This window comes from Prosopis cineraria, unplaced genomic scaffold (assembly GCF_029017545.1).
Source record: "Prosopis cineraria cultivar Desert tree isolate PC_DT_omini unplaced genomic scaffold, ASM2901754v1 PC2, whole genome shotgun sequence".
Classification (NCBI taxonomy): Eukaryota; Viridiplantae; Streptophyta; class Magnoliopsida; order Fabales; family Fabaceae; genus Prosopis; species Prosopis cineraria.
In genome coordinates, this window is record NW_026555333.1 from 31,249,438 (window position 1) to 31,255,474 (window position 6,037).

A 6,037-nucleotide genomic window follows, 5' to 3' on the forward strand; every position below is an offset into this window, starting at 1 on the left:
CCACATCAGGCACCACGTGTGCATCTTGCTCATACCACGTCACCTGTCACTTAGCACCATGTCACTCAACATGTGTTGGTCAACTCATATCATGTCATTTGCCACGTAACCATCTCATATGCCATATGTCACTTATCACCTTGCGCCACGTCACCTCCTTTACCATGTCATTTATTTATTGCAAAATATGCTAATGTCAAGACTTAAACCCTTAATTTTCCACCTTCCAAGTCTTATGCCCTCTTTCTTTGCCAATTGAACTGAAATGCACCTACAATCATCATATACAAAATTATATATATATATATATTAATTTCATACACATATATTAAATAATATACTACTAAAAACATATACATATATTATATTTTATTTTCAATTAATAATTTAATAAAATAATTTATATGACTATTTATATTATCTTTTTAATAAAATATTATTTTTACCAGCAAATACTATTTTTGTTATGAAAATGAACTTAAAATAAAGAAAAAAATTTAAAATATTAAATAATTTATTAAAAATATTTTAACCAATTTGTAAATTTTATTTTAATTTTTAAATTAAAATAATTAAATAAATAATTTATTTATAATATGTATTATATTAGTTTATGTTAGTGACCAAAACAACCTAGATATCTTTTACTTTTATTTCCCCATATTTTTCTCAAAATCTAATAAATGAATGATTAAATTTTTATCTTCTCCCAAAATAGTTAAATGTATTCCTTCCTTTCTTAAAAATAAATTTTATCCACAATTTTTCAATTATCTTAAAAATTATTTAAATGAAAAATTTTAATCAATTAAATTTTGTTAATAGTCATTGTGAATAATTTCTAATTTTTAATGAATTTGAATAGCTCACAAAACAAAATACTTATAAGGATATCATATGTGATTAATCTAGATAGCCTCTAATCATTACCAACCTTAAAACAATGAGCCAAAGATATCCAGGTTAAGCCTAAATAGCTAAATTCTTTTTTATTATTAATAAAATAAAATTCAAATATCAATTTTTTAAGATATAAATTGAAATTGACTAAAAAAGAAACAAAAAATAATACTTAACAATTTGGTTATTTGGTTTAGCCTGAAAGCACAAGTTGTTAGGGCTAAGTTTGGCTATATGACCTTTTTTATAAAGTTAATGAGCACCCAAGTTTCTCGCTATTTTTATACTTTGTTGTAAAAAGAAATATGCACTTAAATAAATTTCTCACACCCATTATCAACGAGAATTTCTCATAGTTAATATTACAATGAGAAATTATTCACAATAATAATTTCTCATGGGTAGGAATTTGAGAGAGATTCTCTTGACCTATAAATTGTGAGAAAATTTTATATTTACTTTATTTTATTATATCAATTATTTATTTATTTATTTATTTTATTTGTAATAAAAATAGTTTCAAGAAGTTCTCTTAACTTATTATCTGTGAGAAATACTTGAAAGGAATAACTTGAAAACTTTTCTCATAAATAATGTGTTGAAAGAAATTCTCATCGTTAAGCTGACCATGAGAAATGTTTGCTTAAAAGACTTTCTAATGGAAACTATTTGAAGGGAATTTCTCACGGTGTACAATCCATGAGAATTACTCATTGGCACAAATTTTGTGAGAATTTCTTTTACATATATTGTCCATGAGAATTTATTTTTATTATATTATGACAACATTCCTTATGCTTTCTCACGACTACCAATCATGAGAAAGTTGATGCCAAATTAGCTCTATAACACGCTATAGTTCTTGCAAATTTTCTCACGCAATTCTCATAGATATTTCTTTCATATCATAGTCGTGAGAAAAAAAGTGTGAGAAATCATGCATAAGAAATTCCCATGTTTCATTTTCTATGAGAAATTTCCTTGAGAAGAAGATTGTTTTCTTATAGTGATAGTTCCATATTCTTCATACCTATACTTATATATATATTGATACTTGGACTAATCATTTTATTCATGATATATCATTTAAGGTTATCCAAAGTGAAGATGAGGGTGAGCATGAAGAGGAAGAAACTAAGTGTTCATTTGCATGCTACACTTATAATTGAAGAACATAAAGAAGAGAAGTATGATTGAAGAAGAGCTAAAGAAGATTGAAGACATTTATACAAACTTGGATACATTTTGGAAGCCTTGGACTTGATAGGTATAATATCATTAGGCTAGAAATATTTATGTTAAAGTCATTGATTTAGATATGCAATATTTGATCAAGAAATTTTAAATCAAAACATGTATTTTAGCTCTTAAAAGAAAAAAGTGAGATATATGTTTCTATAATTATATTTTTCATCTTTGATCATATATACCTCATAAGGTTTTCAATGTTTTGATTATGAGAGCATATGTAACATACACCCCAAAATAGCTAAGTTAACACTAATATCATACTAGTAGCAACTTAGGTCATTCTTCACTAAGGAGGCTAAATGAAATTAATTAATGCTAACTAGTAGACTAAACTAATCAAGGATTGATTGATTTTAGCTAATTAAACTAAGTGGACAAATTTAATTAAAAATCTAATTAACTAGTGAAATGAAAATGGGAGTATTTAAACCTTTTTAAAGGGGAGTCCTAGGAGTTACGGGATGCTAGATTCCTTATCTACTTTTTTTAATTAGGGTTAAGTTAATTTCTACTCTCTTGGCCCCAATTAAATGCCTTACATAATTTTGTATAAATATGCCTTCCTAACCAATTCAATCAACCAAATTCTTGTACAATTTTGTATAAGTCCCTAATCAATTTCTCTGCTAGATGCAAAGTGATCAAAATCTTCCTTAGTTTCCCTTAAGTGTAGCCCTATGGCACGTCAAATGCACAATTTTGCACACAATACATTTCATCAAACACTAACTAAACAAATTTATGTGTAGCCAATGTAAAACACATTCAACACACATCAAACATATATTTATATGAATTAAAAAGTATTAGAGAAAATTTTCAGCAACTACACAAAGTGAAACCAAGTGGAAAAACACTAAACCAATAAGTGAAATACTAATTTTGGTCAATAAAAACAAAATATAACAATGTTCCTAATTTTAAGAATAAGATTACATCAACCTAGGTTTAATGGAGAGTGGCCATGACCTTCATCCTTCCTTGAGACACTTCAAGACTCCTCTAGCATCCTTCCCTCCTAGCACTCCTTGTAGATTTAGCCTTTAGTCATTTTGGAACCCACTTAAACACAATTCTTCAACCATAGTTGAATCATACTCATGAACACCTTGAAGATTTTGAAGCCAAACCAAGAAAATAAAGGTTAGGGTTTGAAAAGGAAGGTGGAAGAAGAAGAATGATGAAGTTGAATTAGGATTTTGATAGTTAGATCATGAGATATAGAGGAGAGAAGGTGAGATGGAGATGAAGAACATGAATAAAAATGGAGAGAAAATAGAGAAGATGGTTGAAAACATGAGAATGAATGCTGAAAATAAAATTAAGGTAGTTTAATTCAAGTTTAGGGTGAATATGCCTAACTTTAGTGTTAAAAAAATGGGTGAAAAATGAGCTAAGCTAATTTTATTATTCACCATGGTAAAATGGATGAAAATTTAGATAAAAAAGGTCTACAAATTAAATTAAGTAAAGCTAAAGGTAATGGGAAATTAAGAGACAGGGTGAGTAAATTCAAAGTGTAGTACAATGTGTGCAAGACCATGTAAGGCTTGTACTTTCACCCAAAAACTCAAATTTTTTACCTCTTGACTCATATAGTATTCCAATCCAATGGTCTTATGTTCCAAATTTAAGGCATGTAACCCAAATAAATGTGACACACAAGATTAAAGCTCAAAGCATATAGAAAATATTTGCATTTTCCAATTAAAATTAATTTCCAAATATGTGGCACAATGTAAATTAACTAATAAAAACCAATTATGACATCAAAAAGGGGCAAAGGGGTGTGCCAAATAGCCTAAAAATTATAAGCTACACATACACAACAATGACCTAACCCAAGTGCAAGAAAACAAGTTAACCTGAAACTTTGACCTTCTAAAATAATCAACTTGTGAAATTAATTATTCTCAATCTAAGATGAATTTGAGAAATCTAATTACACCATTATTCTTCTAGACTAAAAATTCATCTTGACAAATTTTCTCAAATATTTTCTTAAAAGTATAATTTCATGACCAAAATGCTTCTAATGCACAAAATCCTACACTTAAGCAATTTTTCACAATTAATGCAATAAATGTGCAATTTGGGTTAATATAACATGATTTTTGGTTAATAATAACAAGGAAAAGTATGGAATAAATGTAACCTATTAGATTACTAACTTCATAAAGTTTTCAAGGTTGTTCTATTTACTCAAAAAGGATTTAAGTTGAAAAAGTTATGAACACTTGAAGTCTAAGCTTTGAATGAGAATTGTACAGAAAATCAAATTTCACCTTTGCTTATAGTTTTAGTCATATTTCTCAGTACACAGATTATTTTAATATGATACATATCTCATTTAAAAATAGACTCTAACATATTTTCAATGATAGTTTATTTATTCAAAATAGAGTTCTATTAAGAAAGATATGAATTCTAGAAGTTGAATATTAAGATATTGATTCTGCACAATATTTAGAGTTGACCTTAGATAACTCTTTTGATCATATATCAAATGTTATATTGAATTTAAGTGTAGAAATTCTTTTTATGAAAAACTAGACTTCAAGATCTTTCTAATAATATATAATTTGTTAGATTGAGTTGTATTGAGTAAATTATAGCCTTATGAAGTTCTATGCAGTGGAGCCCTCTAATGCACACGTATGAAACTGGTACACACACGTGAAATGTCCTTAGAATGTTTTAGTACACATTCCAACATGAATCACTTCCTATCTACACATGAATCAACCTCCAGAAGCCTTGTTTTCACTTAATAGTTTATGTGATCTAATTCAATCTTGAATCACTTTTTATCTACACATTAAATGACCTCTAGAGCCCTATTTTTCACTGAATAGCTTGTATGAACTAATTCAAGCTTGATTTGTAATGTGCTCAAGCATGATTAGTCACCTAAAGAAGCTAAATCCTTTTGTCCTTCAATCTACACTTGAATACACTAAGGTTCGATGTGTGATTTGTCACATAGATGAAGAATGAGAATTCTTCATAGCAATCTATGCTTGAAAGACAAGAGCATTCAAGCATGATTTTTCATACCGAATGGATTGGAGTTCCTACTAGTCATTTCATGCTTGAGAGTAAAGAGCATTTAAGATTGATTTGTCACACAAAATGGTTTGAAGTTTACACCTTACAAATCACCCTTGAGAATGCCAATGTCCATGCTTGAAATGTCACGAGTGAAATAATATTAAGAGCTTACCTACCATTTCAAGCTTGAAACATGTAACATCTTGTATTTTAACTTTAGAAATTTCCAATATTTATAAGGGTATTTTAGTCAAATTAAGCAAATTTTTGGTTAATGATGTTTTTAGGAGACTAATGTATCTAATAAGTTTGGGGTTCTCTGTGCCATGTGCCATGGTAGTTAAGCCACTGCACCACAGAACACGTGCAGGATCTGCACTTATCAATTCGCGAAATTAAACTAAAAACGAGAAGTGGGATAGAGAGAAAACAAGAGCCAATGGAGGATGAACTCGTGGCAGCTAGGGCATGATTTTTCGACCACTTTAGAAGCATTTGAAATAGGATTTAGCTTTGGGTAAGCTTCCTACACTTTTCCTTCTCCCTATATTCAAACTTTTCTAATGATTAGGGTATTTTAAGGCTTTGATTCAGTTTTTATTGGATAATGGCTGAACCCATTGCCTTAGTTTAGTTCTTAAATTGTTAAATCAAGCCTTTAAACCTATATTTATAGATTATGTAATAAATTAAAATTTTTGGTGATAATTTAGACAAACCTAAGTATGAATGGGAAAGATGGAGGACAATATGGGTAATCTAATGGTGTTATCTAAATGTTGGGATGTTAAATAGAATTAATGGAATATGTTGGAAGAATTGTTAGGGCTAAATC